The sequence below is a fragment of the Castor canadensis genome, chromosome 6 (genome assembly GCF_047511655.1).
Source record: "Castor canadensis chromosome 6, mCasCan1.hap1v2, whole genome shotgun sequence".
In the NCBI taxonomy this organism is placed as follows: domain Eukaryota; kingdom Metazoa; phylum Chordata; class Mammalia; order Rodentia; family Castoridae; genus Castor; species Castor canadensis.
In genome coordinates this window covers 8,956,534-8,977,692 of record NC_133391.1, presented here as the reverse complement: position 1 = coordinate 8,977,692, position 21,159 = coordinate 8,956,534, and the positions used below count along the sequence as shown (strand labels likewise).

At 39.6% G+C, this 21,159-nt stretch overlaps 1 pseudogene; it reads left to right on the top strand.

Annotated features, from left to right (window-relative positions):
* The first annotated feature begins 3,470 nt into the window (after positions 1 to 3,470).
* LOC109680522 (vomeronasal type-2 receptor 116-like) lies at positions 3,471 to 10,502 on the top strand (annotated as a pseudogene).
* Positions 10,503 to 21,159: the final 10,657 nt, after the last annotated feature.

Genomic DNA, 21,159 nt, shown 5'->3' with positions numbered 1-21,159 from the left:
GGTTAGGGAGACTCACCAGTATTTTTTTTCCCCTGTCTTTCAGTGGCAGTTGCTTAGTTAGCTCCACCCTCAATGAAGTGTGGCTTGTCCTCAGATTCCAGAGATCAGCTCTGTGGCCCACTAGCCATCCTGCTTTGGAGTTGGGGTTTCACTGTGTTTGTTTACTGGGGGCTTGTTTCTTTGCTTCACACTTTTTCTTTGGGGCAAGGTCAGAGATCCATCAGCTGGCTCTCTGCTGTCTGCATGTTATGCTGGTTTGCTGACTGTTTTTCAATTTTAAAACGTTGTTTGACTTTGGATGCTACTCACTGGCTTAGGAGATGAGCTTTCTGGATATCTATCTGCCCTATTTCAGGCAGTGGCTTATCACCTGCCCGCTGTTGGCCCTTCTGCCTTTCCAGTTTTTGTTTACTGAACATTCACATAAGATCTCCTTGCCCCTCCTCCCTTCTCTGATGTGCTCAGAGCATCCTATCCCCTCTGCTGTGTGTTCCTTTTCAGTTCCTTGTTTATTATTCTTTTTTTTTATTGTGGGGCAGAGTTAATTCTGTCCACGGGGCTATGCTGGTTTATCCCAAAGGTAGCTGTGGGAATACCACATGCTGCTTATTTTCTCACCTGTTGTTTTGTGTCTCCCAAGCAGGTTTGGAGCCGGCATCTGAAGTGCAGGAGCCCTCCTGTTTTCTCATTGTAATGTGTTGTAAAGAAGCTTTGTACAGGCTGTGGGTCCTGAGTGTCAGAATTTAGATTCTTCTTGGTCAAATACCTTTAAATAATAGCAAATTAACATAAAAATTATACAAACACAGAAATAAACAAAAATGAGAGACTGGATAGTTATAAGAAATATAAGGGTAAAATACAATAAATATACATATAAATGTATCAGGATGTCATAAGGAAAACACTTCTTTATGTATATATATATATATATATATATATATATATATATATATATACATAAGTATATTTATATGTGTGGATACACAATACACAATAAATACAGTGTGTATATGTATGTATGTATTTCCATGTGAAAATTTCACCATGGTATTTCTTATATCATGTCAGTGTTGATACATTCTGTCATATTTGTTTCCGTAGGGAAATCCTTATTCTTCCTATTCTTCCTTCATTGCAAACGGAGAGCTCTTTGTCTTACAGGTTTTTGTTTTTGCTGCTGTTGTTACTGTTGTTGTTGTGGTTGTTGTTGTTGTTGTTCTTCTTCTTCTTCTTCTTCACTATTGTGAAACTCAACTAGCAATCCTGCTTCTATGTTTGTGCTGAAAACCCATCTCAGGGCAGCAGTGTTAAAGTTACATTCATTTGTTACTATTCTTTTGAAGGCTGGAGAATCTTCTCTTTGTCTTTCACCTGTGAGAGCTTCATTATACTATGGTTTCAGGCGGACTTGGTTTTGCTTACTTGTGAATGCTTAATTTTGATCCTCCTGTACCTTGATATTTTTGTCTTTCTCTATGTTGGGGAGTTTTAACATTATAATTTATTTGAATAAGCTTCCTACATTTTTGGCCTTCTCAACTGGTTCTTGAATTGCAATAGTGCAAATATTTGGTCTTCTATACTTTTTCAAAGAAGCGATAAGCCTTTGTCAACTTCTTCTTTATTGTTCTCCTTCAATTGTGTATTTCAAATAGCTTGTCTCTAAGAACATTCATCTTTCTTTTGTTGATCTACATTGCTATTCTCTTCTATCACATTTTTTGATTTTGCTAAATGCATTTATCAGCTCAAGAAATTCTGTTTAATATTTTTTTATTCTCTCTTTGTTTTTATTAAGTTTTTCAGTAGACTAATGAAATATTTCTCTTTCTTTTATTCCAGTTTATGTATTTGTTTCCTTAAAATGGCTCATTTAATTCTCTGACTTTTCACCCCTAACAAATAGTTCCTGATTATATACCGTTGTCTCATCTGGAGAATTAGGTAAGGTCATAATTTCTTGAAAGGTTCATGATGCTTTCTGACATAGGATATCATTTGGGCTTTCAAGTATCACGTATTTATTTACTTCAGTCTGCCTTCCTTTTCTGGCTTCATTTGGGCCTGTGTTCCAGAAATTCTAAGAATTTGGTATGTTTTGTCAGAGCCTGTTGTCATTTACACTATTTCTCAGGAAAGGTTTGCAGGGAATGATTTGGTGGTATTTTATTATTGTATCATTAATGAACACAAAGAAAAATCCAGTTTGTCACACATAATCTGTTGCTGTATTGAAAATGAAAACCTCAACAATGGAGTGCATAGAGAAGTACTATAAACATATGAACCTCTCCCTGGGGATAGGGTAGGCCCAGATACCTCATCCACAGTTACTAGTCTAAGGTTGTAAACTGTGTGATGGTGCCTGTTTCTGAAACTAATCACTGTGGTTTGACCAGTTCCAAGTTTCACTGTCATTCCTATGGCCACCAAAGCGATCAGGCTGTGTCACATAAAAATCCTTTCCTCACCAAGACTAACACATCCTGAATTAAAACAAGGCCTACTCTTCTCTTCATTTCCTATTGCTGAAGTTGACTTAGACCCAAAAGTGCTGCCACCAGCCACAGATGATGTGAAATGGAGTAGTAAATGTGCAAGATATGGGCACTACATTTCTTCCAGATGCAGCACAGGTATTCTAGAAGCTCTACACTGCAGGGCTGTGTGATTTATATCAGCTCAGTGTTTGAAATCAACACACTAAGAATGAGTTCAAGAATCAAAATTATAATCTTACTATGTGGACTTACCCACTATAAACATGGTCTCACACCACATTATGGAGACTGAGTTTGGAGTAGTGGTTGTAAAGAAGACCACTGGCCACCTGGGCTGATGTTTATGGATATGTTCAAGTCTCAAGGTCACAAGGATCTCAGATAGTGGTTAGGCAAGCAAAAACAAAATTTGTATTCCCAGGGAGTAGGTGAATGTTAAGAAGTTGTGATTTCTTATAATCACATAACAGATTGGGTCAATTTAACAGCAAATATACACTTTCACACATGTGGCACAGGAAAAACAAAGCATAAAGTACCACAAATTTGCACTGAGATAACAAAGCATCTCCCCTTCCTTCTCCCTCACTCTCCCTTCCCTCTCCCTCTCCATCTTCCCTCTCCCTGTCCCTCTACAGCCCTTTCACTCTTGCTTTCCCCTTCCTACTCTCCCTACACTTCTCTGTCTCAACCCACTTTCTTTCACTCCCCTTCTCCCTCTCCCTTCCTTTCCTTGTTCATACAAGGACTTGAATCTCATTTATGGAAAATTATTTTTTATGACCTCACCTAAACTGAAATAAGAACCTATATTCTTAATGAATACACATTGACACAGATTATGTGACATATTATTTTAGAGACACATGTATTCAATGCACAGAATTCATTTCCTTGGATTTGAACATCTCACATATTTATTATTCCTAATGGAGAAAACAATGGTCTCTATTTAGGCTTTCCTTAAGGAACTACCAATTTGTACTTGCCATGGATTTTGCCATTGAGGAGAACAACAAGAAACCCCTTCTTCTACAGAACATGTCTCTGGGATTTGATATTTATAATGTCCTACACACTGAATGGAGGACATTAGAGCCACCCTTCATTTGGCTTTTTCTGTCCGACAAAGTTATTCCTACTTACAACTGTAGAAGAGAGAGTAAGTCTGTAGCAGCACTTACAGGACCTTCATGGATAATATCTGCCCATACTGGTACACTACTGCAGCTCTACAAAATTCCACAGGTTAGGGTGTGGGTCGGATGGGTATAGATGAAACCATGGCTTCTTTGGTGCAATTGACAGGTGTCAGGAAGAACAAAAGGAGGAGACTGTTTTGATGAAGTTCTCCATTCTTAATGTCAAAGAGTTTGTGGAAGACCCATGTTCCCTTTGTTTGGAACACAGAAAAGGGATAAATTGAAGCAGACACTGGGCTTTCTTAGATTTCTGAGACTGACGTATGGTTTTCCAGAGAGTTCTCATAAAGTATAATGAGCAAGCCTTACTTTCTACCTCTTTTCCTCAGGCTTAGTACGTACCAGGCCTCAGCTTATACTTCTTGACTGTCCTCTTTTTCATGTGGCTTCAATTTCCTTCTCCCTTTAGCTTAATTTTGGGTGTTTTCATCCTATCCTGAGTGACCATGACAAGTTCACATCTCTCTATCAGATGGCTCCCAAAGAAACATCTCTGGTCCTTGGCATGGTCTCCTTGATGCTTCATTTCAGGTGGACCTGGGTGGGGCTCTTCATTTCAGAAGACCACAGAGGTTTTCAGATCCTCTCAGACCTGAGAGAAAAGATGGAGAAGCACAGAATCTGTGTAGCCTTTATGGAAATGATCCCAGTCTCTACAGACCCAAAAACCTGGTCAAAACATCACCATATTATAAAATCATCAGCAAATGTGATTATCCTTTATGGTGACAGTGACTTCCTGAAAGTTTTAATGAATACTTTGAGGGAGATTTTAATGACAGGCAAAGTCTGTGTCATGAATTCTCAATGGGATTTATTAAGAAGTCATAGACATCTCATTTTAGAATAATTCCATGAACAACTCATTTTTTCACAACACCATGGAGACATTTCTGGTTTCAGAAATTTCATCCAGTCTGCTAACCCTTCCAAATATCCAGATGACTTTTACCTAGTTAGTCTATTTTTAGTGTTTTTAGGATGCTCATTTTCTGAGTGTCAGTGTGGAACTTATAAGAAATGTCCATACAATGCTTCCTTGTACTGGTTGCCTGGGAATCTTTTTTAACAGCCATGAGTGAAGAGAGTTACAATATTTACAATGCTGTATATGCTCTGGCCCACACCCTTCATGTGATGGTACTTCATCAAATCCAAATGCAAACAGTGGGAAAAGGAAAGTGGATGGTGTTTTCCCCTTCTCATGTAAAGGCTTTTTCATTGGAAGGTACATGACATCAGGAACATCTCTTTTTGAACTGATTCCATAGACAAGCTAAGTAGTTTGTGATACATTTCAGGGAGCACAATAGAAAGTATACATTTTTCACTTCCAGGAGACAACTAGACTTGGGCAGATGTGTACTTGGATACCAGGGGGCCATGTGTCAAAAAGAAATGTGTTTTAATTCCACATCAATGTTTTCTGTTTTAAATGGCTTCAACAACCTACATGGAAAATGTTTTCAATAGGATAAAGCCAGCATTTCACAGTTTCTTAAATTACAAGAAAGAGAATGAGGTCTTTGAATACCTAAGACCTACTAGAGGCTTCAGTGGGTATTTTATATCAATGATTTGATTTAATTCCAGTTCAGGTGTTGTTGAACCCATGTGATAGTTGAATCTCTAGATTCATTCATAAAATACATACAACTAGGTTTTTCCAGGAACTTAAAAATGATCGAATTTCCCTAGATTCACTCATTATACTTAAGTGTGACATTGGTGTTTTGTGTTGAACCTGTAATTTTGATCCTCTGATGTGTGTCCAGCATTTGATATCATGATATTTTAGTTCTCTAGCTTTTCCTTTGTACTACATCATTGCTGTAATGCATTACAAACACAATCAGGAATTTTGCACAGTTCAGATTTTCTGTGTTAAGCATGGAATCCACTTCACCTTAGGATGATGCATCTCTTTTAGCTGCACCCCTTTTTGAAGAGTATTCAGTTTTACCCTGCAAGAGAACAAGTGATTTTGGATGAGAAAAGGAAATTGGAGGCAGAGTACGATTTTCTCAACTTTTGGAATATCTTAGACATAAGGTGAAAGTAGGAAAGTTTTTCCCATATGGTCTACATGGTCAACAATTATCTCTACATGAGGATCTGATAGAGTGGAACTCAGGAACTTTAGAGGTGGGTTGGATCAAATCATAAAGGTTTGAATTTCACACATCAGTAAGCAATACTTGTTTAGATTTAATATTCCTGATGTTGATTCATGATCCAGCAATGTTCATTTAATAACTTCCAATTTAGAGATTTTTCTTATTAATTCAATCATGGGTGAGAAAGGAACACATTTGTTTACCAACATGTTTCTGTGTTCATATTTTGCAATCCTAAAATACACACAATATCTGTTTTACTTGGCTGTCCCTCACTGTGACAAAATGAATGAGAAAATCAACTTCTAGGGATAAAGGGTTTATTCAGCTAAGAGTTGTGAAAGTCACCATCTTGAACTTGGCCTGGTCCTTTAAGGTCTACGGCTAAGCACAGCATTATGGTTGGAGCAGGTAGCATAGCAAGTACACACTTCATGGCAACAGAGGAATGAAGAGAGAGAGAGGATTGGCCCTGGGGTACCAATATCACCTTTAACTGTATACTTGTAATGACCAAATTTCCTCCCACTAGAATCAATGCTTAAAGGATCGATACTTTCTAAAAAAGCAGCAGTCCTGGGGACCAAGACTTTTACACATAAGCCATTGTGTCATATCATGGCCAGAATCTAATAATATACAATGAATTTGAAGTATTTTTGTAGAGAAAATTACTTTCTTATCGATCCAATTCAATAAAACACTATAATTATTGAAATACTATGGAAATGTCTGAGCAACCACCAATAGCTATCTGATTTTCCTCAGAATCCTCATTCTGTTTGCAGCGAGAGTTGTGGTCCTGGATTCAGGAATTCCCCTCAGCAGGGAAAGGCTCTCTGTTGCTTTGATTGCGTCCCTTGCCCTGACAATGAGATTTCTAATGGGACAGGTAAGTGTGTGACTTATGACGAAATTCCTACCCATCCTGAATAGTTTCCCATATTCCTTGAAGAGCAAAAAGCCCTACAAGTGGAATGCATAGACAAGATCTTCCTACATCCATTGGGAAGTGAAATGACACAAGGGATCACATTGACCTTTAAAACAACACAGCCCATATACCATTATTTGCATATTTGATTCATCACTATATTAATTGTATGCATTACCTTCTCAAGAAAACACCTTCCACCATTTCTCTGTATGCAATTTTCATCTCTGGCATGGAATTTGGGAGAAATATTATGGAAAAATACCTTCCTATTTTTACGTCACAGTGAATACATGGTTCTTGCGCATGTCTATTTTCTGAGTGGTTGTCAAAATGCTTGACAATGACCAAGTGTTCAGAAAATTTTTGTTTGGTTTAAGGGATAGGTTTATGGATATTGTAAGAAATTTTTTAAAACTTCAGCTGGCAGACCTGGGTGCTGGTGGATTACACTTATAATCCTAGCTTCTTGAGAGCTGAGATCAGAGAAGTAGAGTTACAGACCAGCCCAAGCAAACAGTGTGTGAGACCCCATAGCAAAAACAACCAGATGAAAATGGACTGGAGCTGTGACCAAGTGGTAGACTGCTTGCTTTGCAAGTACAAAACCCTCAGTTTCAACCCCAGCCCCTCCAAGGAAAACAAACAAACATTCCAGATGTAAAAAGACATACAACTCATAATGACGTGAACTCAAACCTGTGTAATAGGTCTACAATCAATACACAATGACCGACTGGAAAAGTGTCATAAATTTGTATAGAGATACATGCACACTAATATTATGTTAGATGAGTGGGAGAAATGTCAACTAGATTTTTATGCTATGAATTCTTGTAATAATCACAAAACCTGAAAATGTTTGCATCTGTCAGAAACCCAGAGAAAGTTGGATGGAATGATGTAGAATAGAGATACAAATGGATAATGAACATTTCAGGATGCCACAGTTAGCATATTACATTTACAATGTCCAGATTTATGTTAAATAATACATGCTAGAAACACTTCTACATCACAGTTTTTCATTTCCTTTATGATTCATATGTACCTTAGGTAAGCAGCATAGATGCATGATTTCAATTTCACTTTTAAATATATTGAGATTGACAACAAAGTGCAGATGCAGTTAGTTTACATTTTTAATTCTTTATGACCACAGGGTTTAATGTAGGTTCACTCTGCTTAGATAAAGAACTCTCTACAAACAATGCCACTGTCTTCAAGTTTACATATTAACAAATACTTGTTTACACATATCACAGTTTAAAGAACACTTTAAATAAAGATTATAAAAAATGAAAACATGAGAATATTATGAATGGACTGAGGGGTTGGAATAAATACTCAGGCATAAAATCAGGAATGTCAGACATTGTTTGTAACAAGCACCTATCATAATACAGAAAAGGAAAAGCAACCTAAAGACAAAGAAGCAAGAGAACCAATACAACAAGAAAATATATTTAGTAAATTAACACAAGAAAGGAAAATCAAAGTTAAGGGGTATTCTAATATAAATAAATGTGATAAAAAATCTTAAAAAGACCGTTCAGCAAGAAAGAAAAACTTTGTAACAGGACATCATTTGTGAAATGATGCAGCCCAAGACAATACTTTCAGTAACAGAAATGAACACATAGTTTATGAATTGACTTATTGATTAATTGATTGATTAATGGCTCCAGGCTCTAAACTCGAAAACTTGGTCTTGCTAGGCAAGTGCTCTATCACGTGAACTATACTCCTGGTCTTTTTTTGCTTCAGTAAATTTGTAGACAGATACATGCTTTTTGCCTTGCAGTATGATCAGCCTAAACTGGGAACACAGGTGCCAACATCACTCCAAACTTATTTGTTGACATGGAACCTGAGTTTTTCCTCAGTCTGGCCTTGAAATACAATCCACCCTGTCTTTCCCTCCTGAGTAGCTTGGATTTCAGCCTTGATCCCATGCACCAAGCATAAAGATATTTTTCAGAAACAGAACATATAACATGAATATGTTCATATGGTAGTGTTTTCCATAAAATTGAGGAAAATTGTGAAATTAATCATTGAATTTACTTGTGATAGTATATAAGGCTAATATAAATGATTGTATTATATTCTACATAGTAGTTGTAAGTCATAAGTAAATTTTTTAAACAATAACATTTACTACATCTTAATGTATATGCTACCTAGGCCTAAAAAATCATGCTTGTTTTGAAAGACTCTTGACATTAACAAAACATGTGTAGAATAATGACAAATGGACTGGAATTAGTGCAGGTCTAAATAGGATTATGAAAGGACAAACTCATACTAGAAAGAAATTAGTACCCTACAAATAAATGTATTGATCCAGTGCAAATGTACTCTACCCTAGAACACGCATATGGTGAAAATTACATTGAGTTGCAGGATGTTGAGACTTCTTTACCAAGTTAAAAAGTGTTACTGATGGCCTCTATTTTCTGGAAATTATTAATTATCTATGTCATAATAAAAGGGAACATAATTCTAAATAAACTTGGGGTGGTTGTGAATAAGACATGATATAATTTATAGAGGTTTTATTTCTTGAGCTAGGAATAACTTTAGTGTTTTTTGAGTTAGAAAATGGTGTCATGAATATGCCAAATAAGTCAAGTAAGTTAAAGTGGCATTGTTTGTGCTACCATAACAAAAATGGGAAGTGTTTGATTGGAATTATTTGCAGTGTAGAATTCATCTTTATCTAAAGCAACAAAAGAGGAAAAGTTTGCCCATTGTGCTGTAGGGAAGTGGTGTCAGCGGAACCTTGACTAATGGTAACCTGCACTCCTCACCAGACATGGATCAGTATGTGAAGTGCCCAGATCATCAATATGCCAACCAAGACAAAAATCACTGCCTCCAAAAATCTGTGACCTTTCTGGGTTATGAAAATCCCTTGGGATTGGCTCTGGCCTGCATGGCTATGATCTTCTCTGTACTCACAGCTGCTGTTCTTGGGGTCTTCATGAAACACCGAGACACTCCCATTGTCAAGGCCAATAACAGGGCTCTCACCTACATCCTGCTCATCTCCCTCACCTTCTCTTTTCTCTGTTCCCTGCTCTTCATTGGCCATCCTAGCATGGCCACCTGCATCCTCCAGCAGACCACATTTGGAATTGTGTTCACAGTGGTTACTTCTACTGTCATGGCCAAAACTCTCACTGTGATTCTGGCTTTTAATATTAAATCTCTTGAGAAAAGGATGAGGTGGCTCTTGGTATCAAGGGCACCTAACTACCTTATTCCCATCTGCACACTGATCCAACTAACTGCTTGTGGAATCTGTCTTGGAAACTTTCCACCCTTCATTGACACAGACACAAACTTGGAACACGGCCACATCATCATCATGTGTAACAAGGGATCAGTTGTGGCCTTTTACTGCATCCTGGGATACCTAATTTTCCTGGCTATTGGGAGCTTCACTGTGGCATTCCTAGCAAGGAACCTTCCTGACACATTCAATGAAGCCAAGTGCCTGACGTTCAGCATGCTGGTGTTCTGTAGTGTCTGGATCACCTTCCTCCCTGTCTACCACAGCACCAAGGGAAGGGTCATGGTGGCCGTGGAGGTCTTCTCTATCTTGGCCTCCAGTGCAGGAATCTTAGGCTTCATCTTTGGTCCCAAATGCTACATTATTTTGTTAAGGCCAGAGAGGAACACTCTATATGGCTTCAGGAATAAAACCCATTCCATGTACAATGAGGCTTCTGAAGGTTAAATTCATGAGTATATTAAACAAATTCAAAAATAAAACTAAACCATTCTAGCAGTTAGAAATGAGATTAAAACTTGTGGTTTACTTCAGTCTACTGAAAGCTCATGCTACTTCTATCAGGATTAGAATTTCTATACGTTGCATTTCTCATTTTCAACATTTGATTGCATTGTGATGTTGTTATTTACTTTGTGTCATTGATTGCACAATCAACCCTGCAAATACTACTGGATTATACTTCTAATCTCCACAATGATGTTTTCTGCCTTTTGGTGTTTATAGTTACTTTCCTCAATTTTCAGATTATATGAAATTCAGTGACCCTCTGTTTTAGATTCCTTTGGTATATTTCATTGATTATTTTGGCAATAGTGGAAAATTCCAGGCAATTCCTCTACCACGTGAGCAAAACCACCATCCGTTTTTGCATTTCTTATTTTTGAGATACAGTATTTCTTCTTGCTTGTGCTGGCCTGGTCCTCCACCCTCCCATTTAGTGTGTCTCATTATAGTGAGGAAACAAGCACCCTCTGCCTCTAAAGAAAAATGCTTCAGGTTCCAATGAAAGTGGCAACCTCAGCATTCTTCCTTAATGACACAGTGCCTCATTCAATAAATTGATGTTAGCTTGATGTAGCATATTAGTTCTAATTCAACAATTCTGAATTAGTTCTGTAAAGTCAGCATTGAGACATATACTGAGCAAACAGAAATATGGTCTTCTACAGGGGAAATACAGTAAAGACCCCCTTGTTTGGAAGGTTAGCTCAACTGGAAATTGGTTACTGAGAGCCCCGAGTTCCTATATTCTTCTAGGGATACTGGAGCAGTGGCCATGATTCTTATTTATTAGGGTTTTCTATTTTCCCATGGGTGGTGTTTGTCATGCTTCTGCAGCTAAGCTTTCTTTCCCAGTGTGGAGTTCGGGGCTGCACCCAGTGTCTTGAGCACTGCAGTTGAATATGTTTCCTGAGCTATAACCCCCAGTACAGTGATGACAAACACACCCCAATGCATTCATGTCTAGTCTCCCTAAATTTGTGACTACTTCAACTGAAACTACACAGTAGACTAGTTTCCTCCAGCTAAAAACTTGGCTTCTACCATCAACAAGTTAGAAACCCAGGTGAGCACATGGTATAAAATACAGTCCAAAAACTCACTCGAGCCAAAAGCAAGAGTTGACAAGTCTCTTCAAGGCAATAGCAGGATAAAGACAATGCTGTGACTAATACAGTCAGGCAAGAACTACATGTTACTTGGTGGTTAGTTCTACTCTGGTCTTGAACTGCTTAGGAAAGCCCACTCCTATTAAAAGGGCCAAGTGCTTTTCTCATTTACTACTTTGAAATATTCACATCGCTCAGAAACAGCCACACTTAGAATACTGCTTGATCAACTATCTGAGTACTCACTGGCCCATGTACATGTCACATAAAATTAACCATTCATCATGAAGCCCTTTGTTGTGTTTGTCTATGAATAAAAAGTCTTGCCAACCTCAGATTGCTGAAGAATCTGAAACCAATGAGGACAAGGTGCAGTGTCACTGGCTCATTTCATGAAGTCATCAACTAGAGGGAGACATGTGCTCTTATTTCTCTATTAGAACACACTGGCCCATTCATTAGATTCACTAACCCCAGCCTGAAAAAGTGTTTAATTTGCTCTCTAAACTGCACCAGTTTTAGTTAATTAATTGCAAAATGAATGTTGTAGGTGTCATAGACTTTATCAACAACATTAGATAAATAAATCCCACTGGAGTAACATTAATTGAAAATGTCATGAAATTCTTTTATTATACATAAAGCAGCTCTGAGAGAAAGGTGAATCAGAAACCTAAGGCATGCTTGGATTGCTGATGCAGGCTGGGCCGGTGAGGAGGGGCCACTGTTCCAACCTACATCAGTCTTCAATTCCATTGTCCCTCCTCCCCCACATGCCATCTCAGTCACTGTCTGTCAGGGGTGAGAATTTGCTAGTCTCCTTGCCAAGGTCCTGTCCAACACATGTCACCACTTCACTGCAGTGTCCATTACTCTACATCTGGCCACACTGGGCACAGGATGTGGACATGAGTATACACAGGGACATTCACAGCTAAGCAGGGGAGACAGAGCTAGGAGAGTGCCTTTTGGGTCCAAGGCTGGGCTGGGGACACTGACAGTCCCTTCATAGCACCTGGCTGGTGTACAGGGCTAATCAGGTTGTACCATCTTCTCATGGATCTTTTGAACATGCCAAGGTAGGCTTGGAAGCATGGATATAGGTGAGAACCTCTTAATGCTGTCACAACTTATTAGCTTCTTGCTGTTCCCACTATACTGTGCCCAACCATTTGAACACTTTTCCTTCTGACTAAACAGACTTCAGTGTCTGGTCACTGACTATGCTGGGACCTACAGGAGTTGCTGAATGTGGGCCAAGAAGTTGTATTCAAGGCCAGAATCCAAGTCTCCAGATGCTCTGCCTTCAGTGTGGACCCTATGGGATTCCCAGTGTGTGGGCAGGGGGTGGAGAATCCTGAAGCAATGTCTTGCATGAGCTTACGTCTGCCCTGGTGCTTATCTGTGCAGATGGGTGATGAAAGGGTCCTCTCAGTTAGAGAGTTGGGTCACAGTCCTGTGTCTTGGAGACAAGAAAGACTATGGCTGGTTCAAGTCCAGGGCTTGGATAAGGGAACCAGAAGGGAAGTCATTGTGGAAGTGTTCTCACCCTGTCATATATACTCAACCTCACGTGCATGAACACACAGGTATGCACACAGATGCATGTATGTACACCATAGTCTGCTTACTCACTCAAATACACTCACACACACACACTTAGAACAAATATACTCAATACACACACTCGTGCATATGCACACTTGTGCGTACAAACACAACACTCATATGCACATGTACACACACTCTTGCATGTGCTCACCTGTGTGATCAAGACAGGAGCCAAGTGGTATGTGAGAAGGAAGGTCGAATGTGTTGCTTCTCTGGGGCACAGCAGTGAAGTATACACAAAAGCAAAACTGCACAAAGAGGTGGAGGTGTGCTGAGGGTGACTGGAGGATGCAGGCAAAGATAACCAAGGAAGAAGTGAGAATGTGTCTGGGGAGTGTACAATGATTAGGTCAAGATGGGGTGAAGGAGAGGCTCATTCCCACAGATAAGCCATGCTAATTACTCACATTAATCGCCTGGACAACTCCAAAAGCCCAGGAATGGGAGCACAGGATGTCTAAGGTAGTGAGAGTTCTCGATAGCCCAGACACAAACCTGCAGAGGACTATGGAACTCCTTGTGGATTGGGGTGTCCCTCAGGACCCCTTTCATGAGGGTTTGTGTGGACATGAGCAGCTTCAAACAAAGGGGAGAAATGCACAAGGGCCAGCTCTGTGGTATCCCACACAGACTCCAGGGAAATTTGCTCATGTCCACAGTCTCATCTTGTAGAAAGAGCTTAAAAGTGTGGGTCTGGTGTCTACACAGCACACACATCCAGAAAGTCTGTTTCTACTCTGTGGCCTTGAGAAATTTGCTTGATGTCACTGTGCCTCTGTTTCCTCACCTCTAATATGTAAATGATAATAATACCTATCTCATCATTACGAGGTGGTCAAATAGAATAATTCTATGAGCTTAGGCTACAAACTTGCTCCCATGGTGCTGTCAAAATGTTTCCTATGTTTATTCATCACTGGCCAGTAGCAGGAGAGACTGTAAAGCTTAAATGCATGATGGATGAAGGCCACCTGCATTATGTCAGCACATAGCAGGTGCTAACAAAGCTCCAATCCTATGCACCCCTCTCCTGAAGTAAGGCTTTGGCACAAAGTGAGTGTGGCCACCTCATCCTGGACACTAGAACCAAGTCTCATAACCCTTGCTTCTGAGGAAATCCATGGAAAACAACTGTCTAGGCTTCTGAGCTCTGGGTTTTTCAGTGAAGGGAAGGGGCTTTCTGGGTGACACAGCAGGTTAATCTTTGACAGGAGGTATCATTTTACATTAACCATGGGCCCCAAGCAACATAGCAGAAATTCACTTCCCTTTGGAATCCCTGGAAGTCATATGGTTAGGGAGACTTGGGCTTGATGCCTTCAGGTCCACACGGAATCAACACACTGATCCAGGATGCCCAACCTAAAGGACAACATTAACACAGACAAAGCAGAGTCAGTGATTTGTCTCCATATGACCATCACGTTATGGAACTCTCACCCTTCCACAGGTGGTAGAATGTCTGACCACCATACTTTCTGTTCACACAACTCTCTGCAGCTTCAACTTCTCTAAGGGTTCACACCAGACATTCCCACTCTGCGTGCTCCAGTCTCATGACCATCTCCCACTCAAACCTGATGGCAGGGATGTTCCTGTGTATTTCCTACTAGTTTGTGGAGTTGCTTCAAAGTTTCCTGACATATTATGGTCTTTAATCCACTGGAGTTGTTTTTGGTACAGGTTCAGAGACAGGGATCTAGTTTCAGCCTTCTATATGTGAAATCCAGACTTGCAGCATTTGTTGAAGAGGGTGTCTTTACCCCATTATGTATTTTGGGCACCTATGTCGATTCAAGTGCACTGGCCTTGCTGCACAACAGGTGTCCTCAACTTGCTACACATTGCCAGAAGCCTGCCACCACACACAGAAGTGCACCACAGGCTCCAGGCTTTGCTATTTGCAGGTACCAGGAGGCTTCTCTCCCCACAGAGCATGGAGATCCACACCCCCCAAAGTCCCAGATAGCAACAGAACCCTTACTCCCCCAACAAAGATAGAAAATGCCAGATATCCTACTGAGGAGAGGTAAGCTAAAATCTTCTACTCTGAATGTGGTGTGATAATCCCTGTTTCCCCAGGCACACAAAAACCAAGCACTTCACATTGCATCTCCCTGCAGAAGAGTCCCATCTCTCCCTACCAAGAGCTAGAATCCCAGCTCCTCCACTGAGTAGCCATCAGCTACTCTGCTGGTGCTAGGAGGCCTGGCCCCCACAGTGCACTGAGATCCGACATTACCCACTGCACTGCAGAAGAGCCCCTCTGTCCCAATCCAAGAGCAGGAACTCGAACCCCTCAATGAAGTGAGAAAAGACGTAATTTGCAACACAAGAAAAACCCTGCAATGGGTAATAAATCCAGCATACCCTGCTCTGAGGAACACTACTGAAGCTCCAAGAGACAAAAACTCAAAAGGTTATTACAGGGTCACAAGGGATTAAAATCCTAACCAAAACCAACTCCAGACGTGTAAGTCTCAATGCAGAATGAAATAACAAGACAACCACTCTCCATAAAAAGGCCAGTTCCAGCAATAATAATAAAACTCCTGCATAGAAGAAGAGCTATCAAAAAATAATTTAAAAAAAATAGCAAAACTGGTTAATGACATCAAAGGAAGGATACAAAAATAAGCATTTGACCTCAAAGAAAACATGAGAAACCAATTAAATGAGCACCAAGGGTCTCCCACCTCCCATTTTCGACGAGCAAATCATCCTATGGGTGTTGTGAAGATGCAAATTGCATCACAGAATTGCCATGACAACCAACTCCCTCCATACGACAAAAACATGCACTGCAGCTCCAGGTGATGTCCACATCACCTCACTCACAGCTCACTCTCCTGTGATCGCTACCTGGTGTGTCCCTGCTCAGGTCCTTTGCTCATTCTCTTCCCTCTACCTGACTGTGAGAGGAAGAAGAAGTCAGGGCTTCCCAGCCAGGTGCAGGATACCCCCTTTCCAAAGGTGATTCTCAGTGAAGGATGGTGGGCTGGGGGGATATTTGGTGACCTGGACACTGTGTACTCAATTTTTAAATGTTCCAGTCATTTCAGGAGCTCTTTGTTTCAGATTCAATTTGATTTCCACCAGTATTTCTATATAATTACTTTAAATTTATCTTTTGTGTTCTGCATTGACTTTTTTAGTACTGTTGGGTCTTTATTTGTGTTGTCTTGTTATTTATTTTTGCATTTGTTCATGCCCTCTTTCACTTCATTAATCATTCTTATAATCATTTGATAAATTCCTTGTCTGTGATTTCTTCCTCTTCACTCTTCTTTGTGCATATGAAGGGAGGATGAATGATGGAAGTTCAGAAGGTGAATATGGTTGACGTAATGTCCATAAAAAATGAGTATAGAATTCTTAAGCTTGCTGAAGCCACCATACAAAGGTGACTAGAGAAAAAATCAGAAAAACAAAAGACATGAACCAATTCAGTTTATGATACATACATACGTGGAGAGTCACAAAAAAAGTCCCTTTGCAAACATTAATTTCATTTTATCTCATTTACAAAATTGAAGGACGGGAGGGTGGAAAATGACCTTCTTGGGAGTTTGGTACTAGTTGGTGGGGGAGGGTTAAGGGAAAGGCTTGGGAGGGTGGATATAGTGCAAACAGTATGTACACATGTATGGAATTGACAAATGAGACTTGTCATTCTGTTCCCAGAATGTGGGGGACAGGGGTTGGAAAACACAATGATGGAGGATGTGAATTCAGGTATGATAAATCTGACATATTGTAATAACAATTGTAAATCCACAATCTACTCCAAACCCAGAACAACAGAAAAATAAAAAATAAAATTAAAAACATTCTCTGTCTCAGATTTCCTCTTCTTTCTATTGGTAGTATTTGTTACTATGTAGATATGGAGTTTAGGATGAGTCAAATGGTCTGTTTTTCTTTTTTTTTTTTCATGTTTCCTGAGTTTCTGCATTAGAATTTGCACCAGAAGCCAGCCCGTTGTTGGGAAGTTTTCATCACCTGTAGTCTTCAGTTGAAGTATTCTCAGCGTTCAGGCAGGAGAGTGTAGTGGCAAGATTGAGGCTCTATTTCACAACAGTGGTCTATGGCCTGGCTCAATACCCAAGAGTTTTCCCACGTGCTCAGAACACTGGGCCTGACAGGAGTCAGAGTGAGCTAAGCCACCAAGAGTCTCTAGCAAAAGGGTCACTTGTCTGCTATGGACTGCTTTCAGTAGAGAAGTTTCCCCTGTTTGTGTATTTTGGGCCACTGTTAGCCACAGGGAACTTTACAACCTGTCATGAGAGTAGGATCTTCCTTGCTTCACAAGGTCCCCAGTTTGTGACTAGGGACAAAGTGTGGCTAAACCTATGAGTGCCCACCAAATGAGTTACAGAAGTTGACAGAACTCTGAGTTGTCTACATGCAGTGGTGTACATGAGGAGCCAAAGCAACATACTTGCTTCCATCCATGTGCAGGAGTTCACTTCCTTGTTAGGATAAGGAAGACATGGAAATCATGTGATTGGGAAAATTTTGGGGCTTTCAGCACACCTAGCAACAAACATGGGATTGAATGGATTTCCATAAAGACTCTATGTACTTTCATTCCCTGCCCAGAAATTCACTTCCATTTTGAGGCCATGGATACCATGTGATTTCGGGGATCTGGGCTTGAGGCTTTCTGTTCCACCAGAAGCATCATGCAGATGCGGGATGCCCATTCTGAATGACACGGTTAAGTCAGTCAAAGCAGGCTCAGAGAATTGTTTCACCCTGACCCTGACATTATGGGATTTGCACGTTTCAGAGGTAGAAGAATGTCTGACCACCATGCTTTTTGTTCACAAAGCTCTCTGCTACTTGACCTTCTCTAATGGTTCACACCACACCCTCTCACTCTCAATACCGAACATTCATGACTCTCTCCCACCCAAACATGATGTCAGGGATTCCCAAAACTCGCTGAGAATTTATTTTTCCTTGTTTTCAAGCCCCTACAGTAGCTACATCTCAATAGGTCCTCCCCAAATGGCATCTTTCCATAGCCCTCCAAGAGAAGGGAAGTGAAAAATGTATTTCTTTGTCAAGGCTGGCTTCACCCTGGACAGTCTTAATCTCACCAAATGCTACACAAAGGTTCAGACTTAAAGGAAGTGCAGGTAGAATTTCCAAATCTACCACGGGGTTCAGAAGTGTAGCAATTTGGCTTCCCTTATGAATGCATCTTCATCTTCCATCCACACCTAAGGTTGTGGTTGCATTGCATGACTCTGTATTGCTTTTTTCTTCTCCTTTCTCTTTCTTTGTGGTTTCCATCTCCCCAGTTTCTTCTTTTCTGATGCCCAGTGTTTGTTATTTCTTTCTCTATTCAGATTAAAGCCTGCCCTTAGTTATCTGATTTTTGTCATTCAGGCAGTGAATACTACCATCTTGTCCCACACCTAAAGTCTGATTGTTTTGGACAGTTCTTCTAGGAAGTTTTGAGATTATAGATGCAATTTTCCTTTTTTGAGTTTGTATGTCTCTGTATTGAATCTCAAGGATTGTGCATATTTACAAGGTACAAAAAAGTGATACATGCATACAATGCTTAATGACCAAATCAGAGTAATCAGTATTTGCATCTTTTCATCATTTCTTTCTTCTTCATAATTGGGTCCTTTGGTCAGCCTTTTATTAGTTACCCCCACAACCTCATCATTTTGTGTTGAACTATAGTCATTGGGAATCACTGTTTAAGTATGCCTTGTTGATTCTTTAGGGGTTGTGTTTTTTGGTTTCCCTGTATGCTCTAGGTATTAGGCCTTTATCAGGTGAAGTTGGTAAAGATTTTCTCCCATTCTGTATCCTGTCTTTTTAGCCTAGTGGTGGTTTCTTTTGCTGTGCAGAAGCTCTTTTGTTTGATGTAGTCCCATTTGTTGGTTCTTTCTCTTAGATACTGAGCCTTTTCAATTCAACTTAGAATGCCATTCCTATATCTGTATGTTCCAGTGTATTTCCTACCACTTGCTGGATTTCTTCAAAGTTTTAGCCCTTATATTAAGGTCTTGGACCACTTTAAGTTGATTTTGGTACAGGTTGAATGATAGGGATGTAGTTTCAGTTTGCTGAGAATCTTTGCATCTGTATTCATTAAAGATATTAGTCTGTAATTCCATTTTTTGTCCTATGTTTACTGGGTACCTGAATGAGTGCGATACTGGCTTCCTAGAATGAGTGAGCTAAGGTGATACAGGCATGCGTTTTGTAATGACCAAATCAGAGTTATTAGTGTTTGCATCTTCTCATCACTTCTTTATTCTTCAAAATTGAGTTCTTCAGTCAGTCTTCTAGTAATTACCTCCACACCTAAATGTTGATGTTCAATTGCAGTCATTGGAGAACCATTCTTGACATATCTCTGAAAATGTCATAGCAGACTTTAATTGCTTACACCAGATTCTTATGAATTCATCATGACTGCATCTCTGTACATAGAACCGGTCACCATCATGTCTCTCCAGAATGTCTCCATCAACATCTTTTGTGAGTTCTGTAATAATACTTTTGCATATATCCCATCCATTCTAAATATGAATGATAAGTGACACTTTCTGAAATATAATTGGAATAGATCAATTTCTTGGTAAAAATTTCTGTCACTCCCTATTTATCTGTACATAAAAGTAGCTGTTACTATGAGCAATTAAGAGAACTTATGTCTCATCCTTCTTTGAAGTCTCATTTCACTTCCAATATACTTCATACTAATTTATCTTATTTTCATTTTCTATGCACACCAAGATCTTTATCACCACATTCATTACACAGAGTTCAATCAATTGCTTTACTCTTCTCAACTTGCTAGTTCACTGCTATATTTTCTATTCCAGGGAAATTCCCCCATTACACTGATCTTGATCAGAATAGGTACAATCTTCTATTCTAAATTAGGGCAAATATTTTCTCTTTCCCTGATATATTGCAATTTGAAATAATAGTGCATATGTATAATTTCTTACTAAATGTGTCTGTCTGATTTTAATTGAGAGCCATGACTGGGGACTATATTTGCAAACATATGCTCAGGGACTAAAAGTGTAATTGAGACAAAAAGTCACTCTTTGGCTTGTTGTTTGTTGAGCAAATACATGACTAAATGCATTTTGATTGCTAGTAAAAGTCAAATGAGCAAGCATAAAATTCTTGTGATTTTATGCAGGATTGTGACTTTCTTCAGAACAACAGAAGATGATTAACTCAGCATAGATAAAAGAAGACATCAATAGTGAAGAATGTCACAGCTCAAAATGCAAATATACAAGTTGATTTCTGCATCTATCTTGCAGTAATGATTTGGAATTTCAAACATCAACCTGATTACTGGTTAACCATTGTGAAACACACGTCTCTGTTGATGTTTCTGCACATGCAATAAGTATGTGGAGACCTGCCTAAGTAATGCTAGGAATATTAGCGTGTTGCCATGGACCTTGGATGTGTGAAGCTCTCTCTCCTGTGTACTTGAATTGGAGGATGTGATGCCCCATTGGCTTTGGTTAAGCCCTGACTGTGCTGGGCCCTTTATTATCAATTCACCTTGGTCCTTACATGGAATCCAATGGTGTAATTCATTATCCACATCCCAAATAGCTTCCTTGCAAATTATTTTTTGACATATAGTTCAGAACAACTCTAAGAAAGATTAATTCATTCCTGGGGCCTTACCATCTGTGGGATTGGATGAAATCATAGAACCTGGGTTGGGAAAGAGGATCCTCAGACTTATTTTCCAACTCATGTTTACCTCATTGATGCAGGACCTCAGATGCAGAGGCCAGGGCAGAAATTGTTCCAGATTCCTTCAAGTGAGTAGGAGACACTGGGCTGAACGAAATTGGGAATGAACATTCCAG